The following is an 11446-nucleotide window of genomic DNA, read 5'->3' on the forward strand; positions in this document are numbered from 1 at the left end:
GAGGTACCCTCATTATCGGCGATTTCAGACACATCGCCTTTGGAGTTTTTTATTGCAGGAAATGGAGCGGATTACATCAACTTGAACAATGTTTTATTATTTTTGCGGGTCAAAATCACTAATTCTGATGGTACAGATATCGCAGATGGAGCACCAGTGGGGCTAATCAGCTACGCAGGGGCAACAATATTTTCACAGGTTGATGTGTCACTGGGGGACCGTTTGATATCACAGAGCACAAACACCCATGCTTATCCTTGTCTTATTGAGTGTCTTCTAAATTATGATAAACATACCCTGGAAACACTTTTCTCCGCTGGATTGTTCTATAAAGATACAGCAGGCCATATGGACGCAGCGGACCCTGCTGAAGGAAATCACGGTCTGACAAAGAGAGCCGCCTTTACCAACGCTAGTAATGTTGTCAAACTACTAACACCCATTCACAGCGATATCTTCTTTCAGGAAAAACTGATGCTCAATGGCGTCGACATTAAAATTCGTATGACGCGGGGTAAAGATGAATTCTGTCTGATGAGGAGCGATGCTATCGCCTATAAGTTAAACATCCTGTCAGCCTCGCTATTTGTGAAAAAAGTTAGTGTCGCACCCGCTGTGAGACTGGGGCACGCACAAGCGCTGCTCTCAACCACCGCCAAGTATCCTATCAATCGCATTTGTGTGAAACACTTTTCGATTCCTCCAGGCTCACGAGTCTGCAATCAAGAAAACTTGTTCTTAGGAACTCTTCCAAAATCTATTGTTCTAGCTATGGTTGATAATGATGCTTTTACAGGATTGTATAATAAAAACCCATTTGCCTTTAAAAATTATGATTTAGAATTTTTTTTTTTTTTAGAATTTATCTATTTATCTGGACGGTCAGCAATTGCCTCCAAAGCCTCTGCAACCTAATTATGGGAGTGGTTCTGCAGTGCGTGAATTCTACCAAATAGCCTTGGCTTCTGGAAAACATCTCAAAAACCAAGCTCTGTCTGTTGATAGAGAGGACTTTTTGCATGGTTACACCCTCTATGCATTCAATCTCACACCAGACGAGGGTTGTGGACAACACGTCTCGCTTATCAAATCTGGGAATATTAGACTTGAAGCACGGTTCAGACAACCTCTACCCCACACAACCTTATTGTCTATTCTATTTTTGACAGTGTCATTGAAGTGTCAAACCGCCGTCAGATCTTGGTTGATTACTATTAATACATAATAATGAACACGATCCAGCTTACGGCTATCATGGATAAGATTTCATGCAACACCCATTTTCTCGGTGTGCTCCCTTGCGACTACATACCACAAACACCTTTAAGAAAATTACCATCATCAGTTATTTTTAACACACGTTTCACATCTCCCTGGTGAACACTGGCTTGCCATCCACATAAGCAAGGACGGCATTGGATATTTCTTCGATAGCTTTGGAAATAAATATGACTATGCCCGTTTTCCACTAATAATCAGTGATTTTCTAAAACTGAATTTTAGAGTGGTACAATATTCCTCTGTGCAAGTCCAGGATTTTTCATCAGACACCTGCGGACAACATTGTGTGTTCTTTCTCTATCACATGGCAAGGGGCCATGATTATGATTATGTGTTAAAGTTATATAGTGACGATTTGATTAAAAATTACAAACGTGTGTCTGCTTTTGTAAAAAACTAAAACAATCTCAATGTAATGAAAATGTTTTCAAGTGAGTTCAGTGTGCGCAAACGGGTGAAATGTTCATGTCATATGTTTAATATTTCGCAATAATAAAAACTAAATAAATACAAATTTCTTTTTATAACTCTTTATTTTACACATCACACACACACACATACACACAACAATATCAATAACATGGTAAATTAAAAAATGAGAACACAATCTCTGTAAAAGAAAACAAAGGAAAAAAAAAACTCAATTAAAAATGTAACCATTTGCTACGGTCAAGAGCGGGGGATTTAAATACACCATCTTTTGGATAATTAAACAGTCCTGAAGGGGTACTTTGGTCCATCTCATGTTTTTTACTTTTTTTAGAAGATTTGGTTATTGGGGGTGTCGATTTGGTTTTAAAAGAGTTAATCGTATGTCTAACATAGTGATTTGGGACCATTGAATAAGGCATGTTTAAACTGGCAAACGCCTCCAGAAACTCATTCCACCCGGTAGGTCTCCGTTCATCAAGAATCTTTTGCGGCGCCATGACACTTTTAACTAAATCCAGCATGTGTGAACCAGGGATGGTTCTACCTTTAAACACAAACTTGCCCGACTCTGTCCAAGAAGCAATATCTTTGGTTTTAGACATTTTATCCAAAATGTAGCGAACATTTTTTTCATTCCTCTGTGGGATATTCTTCAAAAACATCGTCTGCAACAACATCTACTAACATGTTGGGTGTTCGTACCCGTAGACACCGCTGGTTCTTCTTCTTTGTCAGCATGTACGGGTGATTGAAGTGATAATGTTAGTGTGTTGGTCTCGCTGTCTGCTAGCTTGGATAATGTTAAAAACCTCTGCAATACAGATGTATACATCTTTGCCTTTGCATGTGGTTCCAGATCATTCCTGTGTAAAATATCCCTCATGGTCATATCCAGATGGTTCTCCAGTACCTGATGTATAGATTCACGTGCAGTACCTGCCTTTAGTTTATCCAGCTGTCTTTGTGGAACCAGGTACATCCTCTCGGCATGTTCCATCCCAGACATTATTTATTAGATGCGATCAAACTGGTTATGAAAGGGACTGCAACACTTAAAAGTGGAAGAAGAAACCCACCTTGTTGGTTAATCAACCGTCTCTTTCTTTTGACTCCAACTTTCTTATCAGCAACAAATTTGATTTCAGTTCTTTTTCTTTTCAGCTTCTGGTGTTGCTGCTGTGTGAGCGGGATATTACCATGGAGAACATTAAGAGCTAATTCACACAAACATAAAATGAACTCATCTGTGGCTGCCTGTAAAATAACACGTCTTTGTTTGGGTGTTGCTTTTAATAACAGCTTTAAAAGAGAGTGGTTTCTTAAAAGTCTCCCAGACATCTTTTTCCCCCTAATCAGTTACGGTCTTTTTTTTTTTTTTTTTCTGGAGGTATACAACAGGATGTTGTGAAAGTAATGCAGTTCTGAGAAGATACTGTCCGGGGGTCTTTGCTTTATAATTAATCAAAAGGTAACCGTAGGGGGTGCCAGTAGCATCTTCATAACTCTCCATAAAAACTGAGTTATTTGGGTACATCTGTTTAGCTAAAATACCAATCTGGGCTGCGTCTCTCGAATTCCTGAAGACAACCAGATAATTTGTGTTCAGATTAATAGTTCTGCTGGATTTACCTTGAAAAAATAAATTCTGTAGAATGTAAATAACATTTAGATTTTTATGATGTACATGGACTGTAAAAAGTTTCTCAATCTCCTTGTTATTGGATGCTTGCAGCATAAAATCATCAACTACTACAAGAGATGTTTTATTGACAGGAAACAAAACTTCATCATCCAAAGTTTGTGGAATTCCTTCAATAAATTTAATATTGTTATCATACATATTCAACAAATCATCATACAAAGGTTGCCATACAGAATAAATGAAAACAATATTGTCAATATTTTTTTATTGCCAATCATTGAATCTAATGTGATGGCTTCAGAGTTTAAAGCGTTAAGCGTTATGCCTTTCACTTTCATACAAACCTTACCCGTAGCGGTGACAAAATCATAACTTTTCGGGCCGGTGCTGGTAAAGAGGGTAATATGGTCATTGGGTCCAGCTTCATCAGTAAGATCACTGAGATATGGACCTAGTGGTGGTTCATATTCACCTTCTCTGGTTATAAAACAACACTGTCAGTGTCACAATAAAGCAGCCTATCACCCAGCCTATCCATAAGCTCATAGAGTTCTAAACGTGCATGGGCAGTTGTAAAAGCACCAATAAAGACATTGACATCATGAGTCTGGGGGGCTTTCCCTTTGGGGTAAGACCACTGTACAATTGCTGTAGTGTCTGACACAAATGAGAAATGTCTGATGTCGTACTCGGCGCTAAAAATGTGTCGTGCAAATTGTTCTGGATCTGTAAGTATTTCGGTTTTAGGTAAAACCTCACGAAGGCAGAACCGTCCCTAGAGCGAGTTTAAGACCAATTCCATTATCGATCTACGCGCAGGGTTCGGTTCAATCTTGTCCACATTCAGGTGAATCCCTTCTTTCTCAAAGTAATCTATGATATAAGATTGTTTGTCTGCATCGGTCACCACGTCTTTTGGAAACCCTGAACTCTCTTGTTTGAACTATAAAAATGTTTTAACATAATCACAGAACAGTGTATCTGATCGTTGGGGAAAATGCCAGACCTCATCAAGATTTACTACAACATAGCCTTTTTCAATAGCTTTTAGCACTTTGATGCTTACCAAGCAACCACTGATGGCTCTTTCCTCATCCGTGTGCGTACACGGTAGTGTCTGGTTCTGCTGTTCTGCACACAACCTGCAGAGTGGGAAAGATAATTTTTTAGCTGCGCGGGGTAGGGTAGTACTGGGTGAAGCAGCTTTCGAGGTGGTAGTACCGTAGACTTAACCAGGCCATAATAATTTTCAAGATTATCAAAATCTTTGAAAATTATTTGGGGGTGTCCTATCGGGAAACACTTTGTGGCCTGACAAAATGGATAGAAACTTGTGAAATCCACATACCGTATGACCTCGCCTTCTGCTGCCTTGTGATACAATTTGAATGAATTCGTTCTACCACCATACAAAGTTTCGCGGGGTTTCAATCTCTCAGGATGTTTGTAGGTGGACATGAACGCAATCACGTCAGCATCAGATTGTTTAGCATGGGTCCAGCTACATTCCCACTGAATCTCGGTATGAAGATTGTATGCATTCTGTAAAATTTCAATCTTGTCATCAAATTGTCTTTTGAGAAGACCGTAAGGTACCCTCAATAACGGATTTAAATCATTGGGGTTATAACACCGTTCACAACCGTGAAAAAAAACACCCTGCAAACTCTAATGCTTTTTTATTTGCGCCATCGATATAAAAACCATCTACATAATACTTGCCGAATGACACCTCACCGTGATTTAGCGTGTGTTGAACAACTACTGAACATGATTTGCTGATATATTCAAGCCATTCAATTGATACGTTCGAGTATGTTTTGTTCTGATTGATATATGCGCTGTTGTGTGTCAGTGCTATTGTGTCTTTTGGGAGGTAGTGTGTTTTATAGATAGCCATGCAGGTGGATGCCAGAGTGGTGTAATTAAATGGGTCCAGACCTGTACACAGAATGAATTCATCACGGTACTTCATACACACATCCCTAAGCAGGACGACGTCATTTTTTCCATAAATTGCTAGTTCTTTTTTTAAAATCAAACACTTGGTCAGAGATAGTACTATACCAAGCATCGAACTCTGTTCTGTCTTTGTTTGACATCGTCGTAAAACTCTTTGGCTGGCTATGGTCTGACATATGAATCATTTTCAACACGGTTGAAGTGATGTGGGAAATAACCCTTCACAGAGTTGGTCAGATTAAAAGCAGCAGGTGTGTTGGCTAGATGCATGGGTATAAAACTGTAACTATCGATAAATCTCTGTTTGAATGCCTCGTCATACATATGGATTAGACGACACCCTTGCATTGTAATTTTAGGAGGTATCCCCATCTTAGTGAAGTATTCCAAAAGAATGAAATGATCAAATCCGGATGCATTATGTGCAATTCATGTGTAATTATTATAACAATGTCGTCTGAATTTCTTAATGAGACGATCTACACAATCAGAACCTTCGGCCAAAAATTCTTCTCCCTCAAACGTGATCGCGTATACAAAAATCGGAAAATGCCTGTTATTTTCATAACGAGTTTCGAAATCAAAAAATGTAGCGATTATTTGGCTCCTTCACCTTAATCAGCTGAATAAAACACTGATGCACACCGTCGGTAACCAAACCCTCACTACAGTGAACAACAATCTGCAGGACATTTGTGTGGCTTGGGGTTGGTGCCGCTGACATGATATCGTCTTTTACATTTACCACAATATTTGGTAACGTCGCACTGTGCAAATTTCTGACCTGGAGGCGGCATTTTATGCATCTGAAAACAATAGTCTGACCTACAGTACCTCAAACAGTCACCGCAGTGTTTTGTTTTTTTGGGGTAAAGATGACATTCAGAAGCGTTGCAAACATCGCAGGTGTATCGGCATCTGTGATCTCGCTGTGCAGTAAACCCCTTGATAACAATACTCACACAAGTACGGTGTGCCAATGAATCCCTTCAGATTTTTAATCATAAAATAATGATTGTCGTGGAGGTACAAAAACACTGTTTTCGGATGTGGTACATCTGTGTTTGCATATTTCTCCAACATTCCTGTATTCGTTCTATAGAAGACCACTATTTTAATATTCAACATACGTTCAAGCTGAGCAATATCATTAAGTGATATCATATGTTGATCAGTGTATTATACAGACTCCTGCAATGCTGACGCTATGGACTCTAGGTCTGTGTGTGGTTTCTGAGGGTTAAGAAAGTGTGCTAAGCAGATTGCAAAACAAAGATTGTTTTCCCCAGCAATGTTTGAGGGGTTGAACAAATTAAGTCTGTTCTTACCAATCACTTGATCGTGGGATAGATCCCTTAATTTTCGTTGAGCTCCTCCTTGTTTGCTTCTTGCTATAGACACTTTTAAATTTAAACACTCATCAAACTGTACATCCGAGTTGCTCTGCATGATTTTTTCAAGATCACTGATAAAGAGATCGACACTGTAATCATTGCTAGCTGACAAGAGTGTATTAACATCAGATGTCAAGCTAGGACCGCTCAAAGTGATGTTACCATCTCCACCTAATAATCTGGAAAATGCCACTATTTCAGAAAACGTGTCATGTAAAAACACAGTGTAGTCTGATAGATCTGTTGAAGATCTCCCTTAGATTTATAAGCCTGCGGATTTCCAAACCATTGAATCGACCTCGTGGTACTACTGTGTATCCAGCCACATCACCACCCTCTCTTACAAGTGTTTCTATTTCAGCTTGTGTGAGACCCATGCAGGGGTCTGTTAGGTCAAGCGTGTGGTGTGGCCGGGTACCTACTCCCTCACCTGTCTGTTGAGAATTTACAAACGGTTCAAAAATTGGGTATGGTCGTAGTTCTCACACCTCACCTAGCTGTTGAGAATTTACAAACTGTTCAAAATCAAAAGCTGGTTCTGGAGGAGGCTCTGCCCTTGATCGTACCACGTTTATTAATTTTAACAATTTAGATGACTTGTGTTTTTTCATCTCATCAACAGTCTGTATGAGCCTGAGTAGCTTTTCTGTAGTGTTTTGTTGATTTTGGAAATTATCATCCCTATTGCTCCTTAACAGAGGATCTTGTTCACCATCACATGACTCCCGACAACGTGTCGCAGCCATTTCTAACTCTAATTTATTTTAAAAATATTCACAAAATACACCCCACACAACTAAACGTAGAAGGAAAAAATCTAATCATAAAACCACATCTATGCACACTTGTGACAAAAACAATACACACTTAGGAAGAAAAAAAACTGGGTAAAAAAAAAAATAGGACTCACCAATACAGTTATTTAAAAAGCCCCAGCAGTTCAGTTAACAGCGTTACAGTCATTTCCTGTTCACAGGCCGTCTGAGCATGTCTGCCATCATGACGTTTTAGTAACGCAATAATTTGTTTAAGGATGATCCAGTGTTTCTGCTGGTCCTCTATAATTCTTTTTTGGTTCTTGACAATAGTGTTCAAAATGTCTTTGTTTGCGTCATTCTACTGTTGGTTCTTGGCAATAGTCTGATTAAAACGTGCTTGGTCCTCTATAATTCTTTCTTGGCTCTTGGCAATATTGTTCAAAATGTCTTTGTTTGTGTCATTCTGCTGTTGGTTCTTGTATTCCTCCTGGTTTGAAGGAAGCTTGTCTGCATCATCATCTGAATCTGCGGCGTTTTCAACAGTGTCTGTGGGTTGATTTAAATTCTTCTCTTGATCCACATTAGATGGGGCGTTCATATCACATCCATCCCATGCATGAGCAAAATGTTCGTTCCAGAACTCTGTGTCTTCTGATTCTGTACAATATTGATAATAATAATAATAATAATAATAATAATAATAATAATAATAATAATAATAATAATAATAATTAATACCAATACTACTACTGATAATCATCATTTAATTTCATTCCTCTATACTCACGAGTTGATTGTCTTGGACGTTTTCGCTCAGGGGTGTTAGGTATCACACTGATCTCACAGGGGTTTGCAGTCTTTTGTCCATTGGCCTGAACCGGCAGAGCAGTCACGTTCTGGTCTTCCTGGCATGATCTTCTAACACCTGCATCAGAACTACCATCAAGGATGATACAACTATATTCTAAATAATAATATAAATGATTAATACATACCAATAGGTGCAGAATTAGTAGATATTTGCGGCAGTGCATGGATCTGAGCAGTCACAGCCACTCTTCTTCCAAACGATGGCCCGTGTCTAGCACTGTTTGCTGTTTCATGTCGATCAGCAGTTGTAACGGTCTGTATCGGTTAACAAGTCGTCTTAAACAAGCTAGTATGGACACAAAGTTTTATTTAGTCTTTTTTCTTCTGACATTGTAAGAGAAATATTTATAGGTCTAGATGTTGATAAAAATTTTTTAAAAAAAAAACCCACAGAGCGATCCCCTGTTTTCAGTTAGCGTATCTCTCACGGCTCGTTCCCTCGCTGTACTAATCGACTGAGCGCTCGCTGTTTGTATGAATAATGAGAAAGAAAAAAACGATCATAAACACCAAGCCTAGCACAAGTACAATTTATTTTATTTTTACGACATAATATAAATTATTGACAGAACTTACCGGATGCTGGGGTGATGTCAGGCCTAATCCCGGGCACCTCGACCGCAACGTTAGGTTGTGGAGGTTGCGCGGTCAGCGGGAATAATAAAAAAAGAACGTACATAAACATGAGTTCGTTATACATAATGGTATGTTTGCTTTTAATAAATAAAGAAACAATAGTTGAATCATACCGCCCGCGTTCAGTGCTTTGATTTCGTTCACAATCGTCTCATAACCGGTTTTCTGCATACAGAACATCATATCGCCTGTTAAAGGAACACTCCGACTTTTTGGGACTTTAGCTTATTCACAGTATCCCCCAGAGTTAGATAAGTCCATACATACTTTTTTCATTTCTGTGCGTTCTGTAAGTGTTATTTGATGCACCCACCGCTAGCCTAGCTTAGCACAAAGACTGGATGTAAATGGATAATGGTAGCATCTGTTACAATCTGTTTTAAGATCAAAATCCGATGGTTTACCACGTGCAGTTGAATTGGAAAACACAGATGTGTCCGTATTAACACGAATATAACGACGTTCTTTAGCAATATTCTCAAATAACGAGAAAACGAGAAAAACACATCTGGATCATGCGCATTAAACTTAGGCAGGAACTTGATCATACGGGCCAGGCCAGACTGCTGCGATTTGCCAAGTTTGCCTTCAGCTACTAATTGCAGCCTAGTACGCTCAATCTCACGTTCCTGCTCTAAATTTTTCATTCTTTCCCATTCCAACTCACGATCTTTATCTTTTTGTACAGCTTCTAACCTTTTACAATCCAATTCATTATCAAGTCTTCTTTGAGCTAATTCGTCATCTAATTTTTTCCTTGCTAATTCCTGTTCCAATTCCAACGTCTTTTGTTCCACTTGCAACTCATGTTGCAGTTTTAACAATTCAACCTGCTGTTCAAATGTTAATACACTGGATTTTAGTTGTGGGCCTACCATCAAACTCAGAGTGGGCTCACTATATGGAGTAAGTTCACTATATGAACTCGACGCTCCCTGACTACATCGCTTCGGCAATTTCTCGTCCGGTAACACGTTCTTATCAACCAAACACACACGAATGAAGTCAAGCAGCTCATGCTTTTTAGCTCCCCTCGGCAATGTTGCATCAATTTTATAGTGCTTGACCACACTATGCAATTGTTTAATATTTAATGCTGCAAGCAAGGCCACTGAAGGAGCAGCCAAAAACGCCTCAAGTGTACCCATTATTACAACCTAAATTACAAATCATCACTCAATCAAACCTGGCTATGTTTACAAATAAACACCCAGCAGCAATACATCTAGCCGAACAAACAAAAACTAGGCCTATATCTCAACATCTTTCGGGTTATTAAACCCAAAAATTCCAACCACAAAAATTAAATCGGGCTAAGCGGAATGCAGCTCACGTTACAGGACAACAACGGAGTTTCCCCTTAAACATTTACCCCCCTACTATTCTGATCGATGTTCACACTAAGTCCAAGAACAACGCTAATTTACTCACCAATACAGTTGGAATTGTACTGTCCCGACACAAGTCAATTCAGCCGGTGCTCCACGGCGGTGCCCTCGTTCGGACTTCAGTGACCAGCAACCTAAACCCACGCCGAAGCGCACTAATTGGGGATAAAACAAGCTCCGTAAAATGCAATCCTGCAATTAGCCCTACTAACACACTTTGTTACTCCACCTAAACAAACAAAATATGGTTGGTCAAATTGCTCTAATCTGCGCAAATACTCCCAGTTTCTTCCACAACCAAAAAACTAATTTTAGCGATCAAAATACTAAAGTACCATTCAATTCATTAACTGAACACTCGATGCGGAACTCCCCAACAAACAAACACAACGCGTGCCAGCTGATTAGATTACTACCACCAGCTGATCACCGGTACGGTTCATTCACAAAAATGTGAACCAATAACGTAGCACTACCCACGCAACTATGCCTACACAATATTGCGAATTATAGTAGTCTACTTACATTTCGGGATCCAAATGGCCAGACGAGCCCCCATATGTCACGACTACCTGGCTCACAGTAGCAATGACATAGGGAAGACCACACCGCTTGTTAAGTTAAATCCAAAATAATTTATTAAACATTAAATTATACAATGAAATCATAATTTGAATCAATTAATGTACTACGTCAGTAATTGAGAAACAAAAGTGTAGTGCAGATCAGTAAAGTGTAAACTATGTGTAATGCAAAAAGGCAAAAATGGTGCTGCCACCAGCCTGGAGGCCAGAGCAAAGCAGAGACGCGCAGCCCAGAGCAACCCCTGAACAACTGGCAGGAGATGTTTTTATACAGTCCCGCCAATCAGCTACTGTCAGATGGACCGAAAACAGACAGCTCCCCCTTCAGATTGGGGGGAGAGAGACGGCTCAAACATATTCTGTCCATGGTGGAGTGAGCACACCCAGCACAACAAAGCCAGGCAGGCGTGACACAAGTGTCTTATCATTTATTATACTACACAGCATTATACATCACTTGTTGTCCGCGACCAACGATATTGATCTGCCGTGGTACAAG

The 11446-nt window shown here is 39.6% G+C and overlaps 1 long non-coding RNA gene across 1 annotated transcript; it reads right to left on the bottom strand.

The window, feature by feature from the left end:
- Positions 1-7450: 7450 nt before the first annotated feature.
- LOC109077291 lies at positions 7451-11446 on the bottom strand. Its single transcript, XR_006157086.1, has 6 exons — positions 10889-11446; positions 8916-10518; positions 8731-8805; positions 8465-8625; positions 8257-8394; positions 7451-8126 (listed from the first exon to the last, which is right to left on the bottom strand). It is a non-coding gene; the product is annotated as an uncharacterized LOC109077291 (long non-coding RNA).

This window comes from Cyprinus carpio, chromosome B18 (assembly GCF_018340385.1).
Source record: "Cyprinus carpio isolate SPL01 chromosome B18, ASM1834038v1, whole genome shotgun sequence".
Classification (NCBI taxonomy): domain Eukaryota; kingdom Metazoa; phylum Chordata; class Actinopteri; order Cypriniformes; family Cyprinidae; genus Cyprinus; species Cyprinus carpio.